At 45.1% G+C, this 12,381-nt stretch overlaps 1 protein-coding gene across 1 annotated transcript in view; it reads right to left on the bottom strand.

The window, feature by feature from the left end:
* Positions 1–8,108, bottom strand: part of SLC14A1 (solute carrier family 14 member 1 (Kidd blood group)) — a 152,255-nt gene extending 144,147 nt beyond the window's left edge. The window contains exon 1 of the mRNA XM_078674741.1: positions 7,847–8,108. The gene's annotated coding sequence lies outside the window, so the exon portion shown is untranslated. The remainder of the gene's footprint in view (positions 1–7,846) is intronic.
* Positions 8,109–12,381: the final 4,273 nt, after the last annotated feature.

Below are 12,381 nucleotides of genomic sequence, written 5' to 3'. Positions count from 1 at the left end.
GCCCCCTAAACAAATGCCAGTCTTTCTGCCCCCCCAAGGGGCAGATGGGGGCATTAGCAGAAAGCCCAGAAGGCATCAGGGATTTTTTCTTTTTTAATTGTACGTAGGGGTGGGGGGTGCCCAGAATGGGTAGGCCAATGCCCCCACCTCCCCAAAAATTGCCACAGTCTTTCTGCCTACCCGGAGGCAGCAAGGGGCACAAGCTCCTTATCTGCCTCCGGGGGGTGGGGGCGAAGAAAGACCAATAGGAATCAGGGGATATATATTTTCTTTATTCAGGGGTGTGGGCTGCCCAGAATGGGCATGCCAATGCCCCCACCATGCCTCAAAAAATGCCACGGTCTTTCTGCCTCCCGCAGGAGACAGATTTGGGCAGTAGCCCCTGATCTGCCCCCAGGGGACATCAGAGAGCACACTAGGTGCCAGCGATTACGCTGGCTTTTTTTATGCATGGGGTGGTGGTGGCCCAGAATGGGCATACCAATGCCCCCCTCCAAACTAATAACCACAGTTTTTCTGCCCTCCTTGGGGGCATATCGGGACAACCCCCCAGGGTGGTAGAAAGCCCACTTGGCACTGCCTTGTTTTTAGCAATGTGCCTACTTGTGGATTTTGGGCCCTAGTGCAGTCAACACATAAGGAAACTTAGCAAACCTGTACAGTTTTTGAAAACTAGACACCCAGGGGAATTAAGGATGGGGTGACTTGTCTGGCTCTCACCTGGTTCTGTTACCCAGAATCCCTTGCAAACCTCAAACTTTATTTAAAAAAAACACATTTTACTCACAATTCTGTGTTGGAAAGTTCTGGACTCTGCGTGGACCCACAAAATTCCACCCAGCCCGCATTCCCCAAAGTCTTCAGAGAAAAATGATACCTCACTTGCATGGGTGGGTCAAGTACCAGTGACAGGCAAGGGCCCAAAACCTATTGAGGCCACTTCAAAATTACCTTTCACAAAGCAACCAGGTTTTTCAAGGGGCGTTCCATGATTTTTTAGCCCCAGGCTCGGCGGCCATCTAGGGAGACCTACCAAACCCACATATTTCTGAAAACTAGACACCCTGGGGATTCCAGCAAGGTATGGCTTGCGTGGGTTCCCCAAAATTTCCTTACCGAGAATCCCCTGCAAACCCCAAATTTAGGTGAAAAAATCACATTTTTCTCAATTTTCTGTGTGGAAAAGGTCTGGAATCTATGTGGATCCACAAATTTCCTTCTACACCGCATTCCCCAGGCATCCCTATAAAATTGGTACCTCACTCACGTGGGTGGATCAGGTACCCGCGACAGGCAAGGGCCCCAAACCTATTGAGGCGACATCAAAATTACCTATCACAAAAAACCTGGTTTTGCAAGGGGGGTCCCATTAGTTTTTGGCCCCGGGCTCTGCGGCCACCTAGGGAAACCTACCAAACTCACACATTTCCTAAATCTAGACACCCGCATAAGTCCAGCAAGGTATGGCTTGTGTGGGTCCTCCAACATTTCCCTACCCAGAATCCTCTGCAAACCTCAAATTCTGTTGAAAAAATCTATTTTTTTCACAGTTCTATGTGGGAAAGTTGTAGGATTACTGGGCTGACACAAATTTCCTACCACCCAGCGTTCCCCCAGGTCTCCCGATAAAAATTATACCTCACTTGTGTGGGTAGGCATAGTGGCTGCAACAGGAAATTACTCAAATCGTACTGTAAAGACATCAAAATTACCTATAACAAAACTACCTAGTTTTGCAAGAGGCGTAACCTGGGTATTCGGCCCTGGGCTCGGTGGCCATCTTGGAAAACTACCAAACTCACACATTTCTGAACACTAGACACCCGGCGGAGTCCAGCGAGGTATGGCTTGCGTGGATCCCTCAATGTTTTCCTCCCCAGAATGCCTTACAAACCTCAAATTTAACCAAAAAACACATTTTCCACATATTTTCCACATTTCCTGTTGCAGCCACTATGCCTACCCACACAAGTGAGGTACCATTTTTATCAGGAGACCTGGCGGAATGCTGGGTGGTAGGGAATTTGTGTCAGCCCAGTGATCCTACAACTTTCCCACACAGAAATATGAGAAAAAATAGATTTTTTCAACAAAATGTGAGGTTTGCAGGGGATTCTGGATAGGAAAATGTTGGGGGACCCATGCAAGCCATACCTTGCTGGACTCCCCCAGGTGTTTAGTTTTCAGTAATGTGTAGGTTTGGTAGGATTCCCTAGCTGGCTGCCGAGCCCCTGGCCAAGATCTCATGGGACACCCCTTGCAAAACCAGGTTGTTTTGTGATAGGTCATTTTGATGTCGCCTCAATGTAAATATGTTTGCTAGGTTTCTCTAGGTGCCGGCAGAGCTAGGGTTCAAAATCTACAGCAAGCCACTTTGCAAAAAAAGGGTCAGTTTTCACTGCGAAAATGTGCTGTGTCCACGTTGCGTTTTGGGCCGTTTCCTGTTGCGGGCACTATGCCTACTCACATAAGTGAGGTACCACATTTCTTGGAAGACTTTTGGAAACACGGGGTGGGTGGAATTTTGTGGATCCACAAAGATTCCAAAACTTTCCACCACAGAATTATGATGAAAATGTGTTTTATTTTTTACAAAGTGTGAGGTTTGCAAGTGATTTTGTGTAACAGAACCTTGATTTCCCTAGGTGCCGGCAGAACTAGGGTTCAAAATCCACAGCTAGGCACTTTGCAAATAAAGGGACAGTTTTCACTGTGAAAATGTGGTATCCACGTTGCGTTTTGGGCCATTTCTTTTCGCGTGCACTAGGTCTACCCACATAAGTGAAGTACCATTTTTCTCTGAAGACTTTGGGCAATGAGGACTATGTAGAATGTTGTGGATCCAGGCAGATTCCAGAACTTTCTACCACAAAAATGTTAGGAAAATTTGTTTTTTTGGATACATTTTCAGTTTGCAAGGGATTCTGGGTAACAGAACCTGGTGAAACTCAGTCTAGTCACCCCATCCTGGATACCCCGGGGTGTCTAGTTTCAAACATGTATAGGTTTGCTAGGTTTCCCTAGGTGCTAGTGGAGTTAGGGTTCAAAATCTAGAGCTAGGCACTTTGCAAAAAAAGGGTCAGTTTTCAATTTGAAAATGTGGCGTGTCCATGTTGCGTTTTAGGCCAATTCCTGTCAATGGCACTATGCCTACCCACACAAGTGAAGTACCATTTTTCTCGGAAGGATGTTGGGAACACGGGGTAGGTTGAATGTTGTTGATCAATGCAGATTCCAGAACTTTCCACCACAGAATTGTGATGAAAATTTGTTTTTTTTACAAAGTTTGAAGTTTGCAAGGGATTCTGGGTAACAGAACCTGGTGAGAGCCAGTCAAGTCACCCCATCCTGGATTTCCATGGGTGTCTAGTTTAAAAAAATGTATAGGTTTGCTAGGTTTCCCTAGGTGTTGGCTGAGTTAGGGTTCAAAATCTAGAGTTGGGTACTTTGCTAAAAAAGGGTCAGTTTTCACAGTGAAAATGTGGTGTGTTCACGTTGCGTTTTGTGCCATTTCCTGACGTGGGCCCTACGCCTACCCACACCAGTGAGGTACCATTTTTCTCAGGCGACTTTGGGGAACGTGGGGTGGGTAGAATCTTGTGGATTCACACAGATTCCAGAACTTTACACTACAGAAATGTGATGAAAATGTGTTTTATGGACACTTTTTTAGGTTTGCAAGGGATTATGGGTAGCAGAACCTGGTGTGACCCAGTCAAGTCACCCCATCCTGGATTCCCCTGGGTGTCTAGTCTTAAGAAATGTATAGGTTTTTAGATTTCCCAAGTTGCGGGCAGAGCTATGGTTCAAAATCTACAGCTGGGCACTTTGCAAAAAAGGGTCAGTTTTCACTGTTAAAATGTGGTACGTCCACGTTGTATTTTGGGCCGTTACCTGTCGCGGGCACTAGGCCTAACAGCACAAATTGGGTGCCATTATTCTCAGAAGACTTTGGGGAAGTCAGGGTGAAGGGAATTTTGTCGATCCACGTAGTTTCTAGAACTTTCCACCATAGAAGTGTGATGAAAATGTGTTTTTTAAAACAAATGTTTAGGTTTGTAAGGGATTCTGGGTAATAGAACCTGGTGAGAGCCAGTCATGTCACCCCATCCTAGATTTCCCTGGGTGTCTAGTTTTACAAAATGTATAGCTTTGCTAGGTTTCCCTAGGTGCCGGCAGAGCTAGGGTTCAAAATCTACAGTTAGGCATTTTACAAATAAAGGTCAGTTCTCACTGTAAAAATAAAGTGTGTGCACGTTGGGCTTTGAGCCCTCTCCTGTCGCGGGCACTAGGCCTACACATACAAGTGAGGTGCCATTTATATCGGGAGATTTAGGGTAACCTAGAATTGTAATGCAACTGTTATTACCTATTGACTTTTGAAGCATTTCTGCCTTTCAAATGAAAAGCAATGTGTAAAAAATAAGTCATTTTGAAAAATGACCTATATCACAATTTGGGAAATGTGCAAATATCTACTATTTCTAAACTCTATATTTTGTTCCAATTTCAGAAATACATAGGTGTCTTTCATATCGATTTTTCCATGTATATATGTTCCCAAATGAATTGCTATATACCCGGTACATAATAAGAAAATATTGCAAGACGCTGCTCAGTTATTGACTCTTGGTTCGTCAGATTCTTGGTGAACCTACGCGTCCTATATATCCCCACAACCAGAAAGGTCAGGCGGATGTAACGGTATATTGCTTTCAAACAGCTGTCATAATTAGTAGAAGTTACAGGTGGAATTGCTGTTTTTTTAAACTAATTTTAAAATGTTTCCTCTATTCAACGGTTAGTTTCGATAAAGAAACCTTGAAGGATCTACACAAACAACCTATTGCTGAATTCAGAATGTTGTCTACATTTCTAAAATGTATAGCCTTCCAGGATCCATTATTGCTTTCATACCCATTTATACCATTAACTGGAAAGAGGTTGAAAGCACAAAAATAGCAAAAATAGGCTATGTCCCAGAAAAATGCCAAAACTGTTTAAAAAATGTTGGTTTTCTGACAAAAGTCTGCTTGTACCTGAAAGCTGGGAATATGGTGATTTCAGCACCACAACCCCTTTTTGGATACCATTTACAGAGGAAAAAACAGACACTTTAATCTGTAGCCCTTTTATCCCATATTTCAAAAAAATTCCCAAGTTTAGCGGTATTTTGGTAAATTTCTGGGTCCCTTCCAGATACATGACACAACAAGTAACGGTACACCTACAACAAGCCATTATTTGTTAGTCAGTATTTGTTAGTTGCATAAAATAAAAAAGCAGTAACCATTGCTTCATTGAATATAATATTGCCAATGCATCAGTTCTAAAATTATGAGACTGTGAAAAAACTCTAGCCCCTTCTTTTTAACTTGTTTCACCGTATTCCATCTGACAGAATGTTCTGCCATAGACAGAGGCTGGAGGAGGCCACCACATACTTTGCAGCCCAGACTGGCCCATTGTCATTCTGTATGTGGCAATCATCAGCCACATACAGAATGACAATGGGCAGGGTGGGGCTGCTCTTGTGTTCCGAGTAGAAGTGCGAGGTGACCCCATCAGGGAGCAGAGGCCTCTCACAGGGAACAACTCTGTTCCCTGCAATGCCTAAAATTACGGACAAAAGGCATCGGTAACAGGAATCATTACGGACAATGGATGTGAGATCCAAATTACAGACGGTCCGTGAAATTTACAGACGGTTAGTTACCTTACGTTAAAGTGTCTTTTCCAAGTGCGTTGGGGTACAGATTTTCCAACTCCTACCTGCATGCTTCTTTTATCTTCCAAAGCACATTGAATCCTGCACGCCTGGCCCGAGAATTCCAGCAATTCCGCTTTGATAACCATGTGTGGTGGGCAGCATCATGCCCCCCCTTGTGGCAACTCTACTGTGAGAAAGAAACGCATGCCCTGCTACGGTTCACAATGTGAATGACTTTTCTGCCTCTTTGCAGACAGGCAGCTAATACCAAAACTCTCGGGGAATGAATACCTCAACGGCTATCTGTATGGGCTCTTCATGGGGTGCACTACTCGGAAAAAGCTACAATGGGACTTCTTCAAGCTCAAACTGTGTCTCGATGCAGCTCGTAAGGTGTGCTGTATAAATGTGCTCACTCACCTTACACAACACAAATCCTCAGGGTGCACTTTTTAGGGCCACTATAGCAATCGAGCGTACACAATTTGGGATACTTCGTTTTTTTGCAATTCTCTGCAGATATGTGTTTTTAAATTGAAATTTAGTCGTAATTCAACAGAATTAAGGGGCATATTATCAAGGGGCTTTATCTCCGTTTTTTTGGCTTTAAAAGCCAAGAAAGCAGAGATAAAATTATCTCCCTATTACCAAGCTGTCGCTAACACCAGTTAGCGACAGCTAATAGGAGATAGTGACCATCTTGGGCCCCGCTTTGCATGTCAGTGATATTTATCACTAATGACATGCAAAGTGGGCGTGCCAAGATGTTAGCGACTGAAAACAGTCGCTAACATCGCTATCTCCTATTACCAACTTTTGGAGATATTCGCGCTAAGCGCGAATATCTCCAAAGGCTAACACTTGCCCAGGAGCAGTTCTTAGCAATGTTATCCAATGGGAGGTGGATAACATGGCTAAGAGCATTTGCTCGATAATGCATGAATATCGCTGACTTTTCAGCGATATTCATGCATTGCGGCCGTTTTTTATCGCATTTGCGATAAACCTTGCTAATAGCAAGGTTTATCTGCGATAAAAATCGCCGATGTGCGGCGATAATTTTTGTCTCTAAACAAGTTAGAGACAAAAATTATCTCTATTGGTTGGTAATATGCCCCTAAATTCTGTCCGTGAAACTCCCATGTAACGTCTGTGAAAATAAGTGAATTTTACACGGCTGTACGTGGGTAAAAGAAGCAGTACTAGAGACGCGTTATGCAGGCTGCATGCACCTTGTGGAGTTGTAGCGGATTCCTGTGAACACATTCCATTCCTCAGCACACCAGCTGGGTCCTTCTCATTCATAGGAAACTGCAAGGGTGGTTGGGGAAATTGGAAAGGGCGCATCTGCACCACAATGTACCAACAGCAGTAGTCCCTGTTCAGCAGAGAAACATCTGCAAAATGTTCAACAAAGCGGACCCTTGTCCACTAGAGACACCCATCCCCTACTTGGAAAACACGGTGTGATCCTAGGCAGAGCTCCGTATAGTCCCCTTACCACCACTCTTCAGAAGATGTAAATGTTTAAATAATAACTATACCGTTCATGGATTCACAATGTTATGCGTTGAAAAGTTTCAAGTCACTCTATTTGCATTTGCAGTAGAACAGCAAGGGTTCCATGTGCCTTAATGCAAGCAAGGATTGCCCCCACCATCTGGCATGGGGTAAAACACCGCTTTAACTGTGGTAGAGGGGGCCCTCATACTGCTTGAACCTTCTGCACTTTGTGCAACCGTAAAAAGTGCATTTACAGTCCTGGACTGCACAAGGACAGCCCCTAAGAGCACTGTGTGGATTCCCAAATTACGCAGAAAGAACGGCTTATTAACGTACCTTGTCAAATCTATTACATTTTCAAATGGAACACCTTAAAATGAAAACGGTATTTAAGAGAAGCATTGCTCTGCACAGTGCAACTGCCAGGCGCTTCCCTTATGCATGGACTGGTCACACAGATGATTGACTGGTGACCCACACATGGACCGCACACCTTGATTAATGTTTTGCGTCATATTATATAACAACAAAAAACAATGAATTGTAAGCAAAGTTGTAGAAACTTCGTTATTCCTCACAAAAAATAGAGTGGGTTGGCAGGCACCCATCTCATCTGCTCCTGTCCACTCTTACCTCTTTGCTTCTGGCCCCGCACCACCCCTGCCCAGAGCAGCAGCAGGAAGGCAGTCCTTTGGCAGGACATTTCTGACAGACTGGCAGGTCCGGCCTTGCAGCAGGCAAAAGGATGAATGCGCAGCCTGCGTGTTCCAGTGTCCCCGGTGACCCTTGGGATTCACAACTCTTCTGCTCTTCTGCCACCCAGGCTCTTCCCTCCACTCTCTCCTGTTCGTGGAGCTGCAAACATTCTCCTGCCCCAGTCAGCTCTGTGCTGCCTCGTCCCTTCTCATATGAGCAGTGCCCTATGGAGAATGCTCTCTCTGAGGGGCCCCACCCCATCCTTTTTCCGGCCTGACTCTGACTGAAGAGCAACAGTGTAAGTTGTTACTTTGTTTCTCTTCAGTGCTGGGTCAGCGCGAGGAGCTCAGAGCAGGCTGCACACTGCAGCTGCTTTAGAGAAAAACACACACAGCTCTGTACAGATGAGCTGAGGCAGCCCCCCTTATTTATTTATTTTATTTATTTGTATTTTGGAAAGCGCATGGTTACACTAGCAAGTGTGTCCCCGCGCTGATCGCAACAGTTGTTTCCGAGAGGTCATGGCATGATTGCGTGAAGGGTCGTTAAACCGGTCTTAGTCTTTAGGGAAGAGGACTGTTTTCAGGTCTCTTCGAAAATTAGACTCGGAGGGCTCCAGAGGCAGTTTTTCTGGCAGCTGGTTCCATATCCTACCTGTCATAACTCTAAAAGATTTTCCACCGATTCTGGCTGTTTTGACCTTCGGGACCTGTACTTGCCCAGTGCTGCATGATCTAAGCTGGCGGATGGGCTCGTAACGTTTCAAAAGCCCATATAGATACCTTGGGCCTTTACCATGAAGGATGCGATGTCCTACACATAGGGCTTTGAAAGTCACCCGTTCCCTAATCGGGAGCCAGTGAAGGGTTTTCAGTGCTTTTTTTGAGGATGCTCTTCTGGGTAGTTGTAGGATCAGGCGGGCCGCTGCACTTTGTATTCGTTGTAGTCTTGAGAGGCTTTTTACGCTGGCCCCTAGATACAGTACATTTCCATAGTCCAGCCTAGATGTTATAAGGGTATGGACCAGGGTCTGGCGTACTGGTATGGGCATAAGGACCAGCGTTTTCCTAAGGACCCGCAGTATCCCAAAACAGGTGCCTGCCACTTGTTTGGTTTGGTGGTCGAACGATAGATTCTTGTCTAGCCAGACCCCTAGGTTCTTTACTAGATTGCTCGGTGTGGGTAGTTCCCCCAGTTCTTCCGGCCACCAGGCTGAGGTCCACACTGATGGGGATTTACCTACAATCAGTACCTCCGTCTTATTTCCATTAAGGCGGAGGCAGTTGTCCGCCATTCAAAGTGCCACCTTCTGCATGCAAGATGCGAAGCATTTCTCCTCTGGTTGCGTTAGAGTCACAATCGGTTGCGTATCGTCTGCATACGACACTATCTCAACCTTCACGTACTGAAGACTGGGGCCCGCACTGCGGGCGATGCAAGGGTGTTTGTTGAGGTTTGTAAACCCCAAAAAGGTTAGGGTTTGGGGCTACTTATGGCGGCTGCTGCGCGGTGAAGGTGCAAACCACTCATCTTGTCAGTGGACTGCTTCCTTTCCTGCTTAGCTCTGCCTGGTAGATGCAGCCCTCATAGCTGCTACGGACCCTCTACTCAGTGGTTCAAGTCCCTCCTCCACCTGCAGGCTCTCAACCTGCGCCTCATCCCTGGTGGTCCAGTAGTAGAGTTTCTCTGCTCTGTCACGGCTCTACTCTCTGTCTCTCTGCTCTGTGACTTTTCCCCTCATTTTAACTTTGCTTTTCTCTGCTTGTTTCACTTTTTTCTTTTTTTCCCTCTTGCCTCTTTTTGTGCCTTTTCCCTCTGTGTCCCTGCTACTGTTTGTCCCCCGCAGCCCCGGCCCGCTCCAGCATTGCTTCCAGCTTTCCAACCTCCCAGCTGTCAAGCCCTCCCCCTCACACTACTTATGGCAACCATGACACTCGTGAGCCAAAGGAAAGCCCATCTGGGCTTGGACCATGCCCAGCACCACAGACCCTGGTCCTCAGACCATCCACCACTACAATGCTAGCACCCTCTACGCCCCCAACACTGGACACCACACCGCCTGCCACCAGACATCATCGATGGACACCCAAGCCCTTTTTCTGCCTGAACTGCAGCTGCATCTTTGCATGCCACTGCACACCAGCCCCACCCATTGCACAACTGAAAAACACCAGACCCGACTGCCTCAACTGCATCCTGCTCAACACACGCTCCCTCCACAAACATATTATGGTGGTCTGGGACCTGCTAGACACCGTGACCCCATCGCCTTCCTCACAGAAACCGGACTGAGCTCCACCTCCACCCTGGAGATCGCTACCACCATCATGGATGGCTACAAGATCCTCCACAAGGAACGTGTCAACAAACCGGGGGGAAAAAGTGAAGGGTGGTGTTGGCACTCCTATGGACATTTCACGAAAACGACGTGAGTGTTTTTGGATATTCTTCCTTGATTCGGTCCGACAGGGACTCAACGAGGAGATACAATGGTTCATCACTACTCCTTGGTAATACATTGTGACATGGTTCTATGTTACAGTATTGGCATGGTGTTGATGACAACGGTCCAATTCTGTTATAGGCAAGTATACAATTAAGAAATGATTTAACTTGTATTTATGGTTAAACATAATAATTTATGTTTCCTGGTACTCAGTATGGTCGCTGGATTATTATGATCCATCTTTTAGATCTATGACCATTAAAGAGAATACAAGTCTTTTTCTGGCCTGTAAATGTCATTAGACTGTGAGTTGGTGGAGAGTATATATTTTCCCCTCACAGCTTAAGCCTATATAATACGAAAAAAAGTTGTTATATATTTTTCACATTTTGTGAATATTCCTTAAGTTACTCTGATTTCGGTATATATTAACCGATTGTGGGGCATCATCACGTCTGTATAAACTGACTGCTAAAAAACGGGTAATATGTATTTCACTTAAAACACCACTCTAAGATGGCGACGGGTGGCTTAGTCCGCCCTTTATGCTTCCTGCTCGGATTTTTTATCAGGTTTTAATCGTCTCCAATGTACAAGTATCAACAGCATATTAATTGTTGTAGTTGATAGTGTGTCCCCATGCCAGAGTTTTTTGACATCGACTCGGTATTGTGGTCGATTATCTGCCGTAAATTTACGTAGCAAGTACGCTATGTAGGAAAAACAATTCCAAGATGGCGGCTGATGTAATAGTCCGCCGTCTATGCTTATTCTCTTGACGTAATGATAGCTCCGGTCATGTGTGAACCTCGGCACCTCACGGATACAGGTGTGCCTGGTTAGGATTAATTGCAACATGTATTTAAGGAGAGATAATTCCGCCCACTTGTCATCGTGGATTCGACTGCGGGCGTAGGCGGAGGCGACTCGAGAAGGGGACGAGGAACATCATCTTTAAGAGACACGTAAGTGGGGAAAAGAAATCCATGTTGTGACGTATTGTTGTCCTTACGGGCGACACACCTCTATGGAGGGCACCCACGACTGCGGTTTTGGATGGGGGAACAAAAAGGAAAGGGCTTAGTTAGTCTCTAGTCACCGGGAGGGCTTAATAGTGACTGCGCCGGGTTTTGGCATGTTAGCTTGTTTTCCCTACAAACTTGTGCAGGCTGATCCTTTCGGTATATGTCCGGCCTCAGTAGGGTAACAATATTCTCTGAAATTGATATATTCATACACTAGTCCTTTTAACGGGTCCAGACAGGGTTGCTCAAGAGGCGTCAGGTAATTTGAAACCACTAGTTCTCCCTCATCGGGCATAAATATACCTTCCTTCTTTCACCAGATTCCGACATTTCTAATGTGATCCAAGAATAATATGATGTGATGTACATTCCTTACGTACTAAGAAAAGATCATTTTTAAAGTAAGTACAGCTTTATGATTATCTAGTATTACTTTAGTAGTACAAAAGTAGTATATACTCATACATCCAAAAAACTCTTCTTTCTAGATGTGGTGTCCCCTCCACATGTTTTTTGGAAAATCAGACCAAGCAAAGAGCTTCTAGATGAGTCGGTCACGTGTTCCCGCTCTACGTTCTGTATAAATTATGACAGGTAACAATCTCTCCTTGCTATATCGCAGAATATGTGCATCTAAAAGCAACTAGGGCTGAACCATTTCTGCTCTTGTTGTTCCTTTCAGGAGAAAAAAATTCCACGTAGCACTTTGAAGAAGTATAGAGAAAAATAGTAGATGTATGCCATATTGAGTAGAAACCTTCAGGTAATTATAAATGGAAAGAAATTCTCTCTCTTTTTTTTGTAAAAACCATATGCAGTGGATATAAATAGTTGCATATGTCTCCTCCACAGTAGACAACGCTGAGGTCTCAACTTAGGGATACCATGAAGATTTTTATAAACAAAGATCACTAATAAGGTACTTAAAAGCGATTTAGCTTTAGAGTGCAGTAGAGTTTCACTCTGTGCACACATGCTACCTCCTTTCTGTGGTAATGGGT

The sequence above is a fragment of the Lissotriton helveticus genome, chromosome 2_1, assembly GCF_964261635.1.
Source record: "Lissotriton helveticus chromosome 2_1, aLisHel1.1, whole genome shotgun sequence".
Taxonomy (NCBI): Eukaryota; Metazoa; Chordata; class Amphibia; order Caudata; family Salamandridae; genus Lissotriton; species Lissotriton helveticus.
The sequence above is the reverse complement of the archived record's forward strand: the minus strand, read 5'-3'. Positions and strand labels throughout refer to the sequence as shown.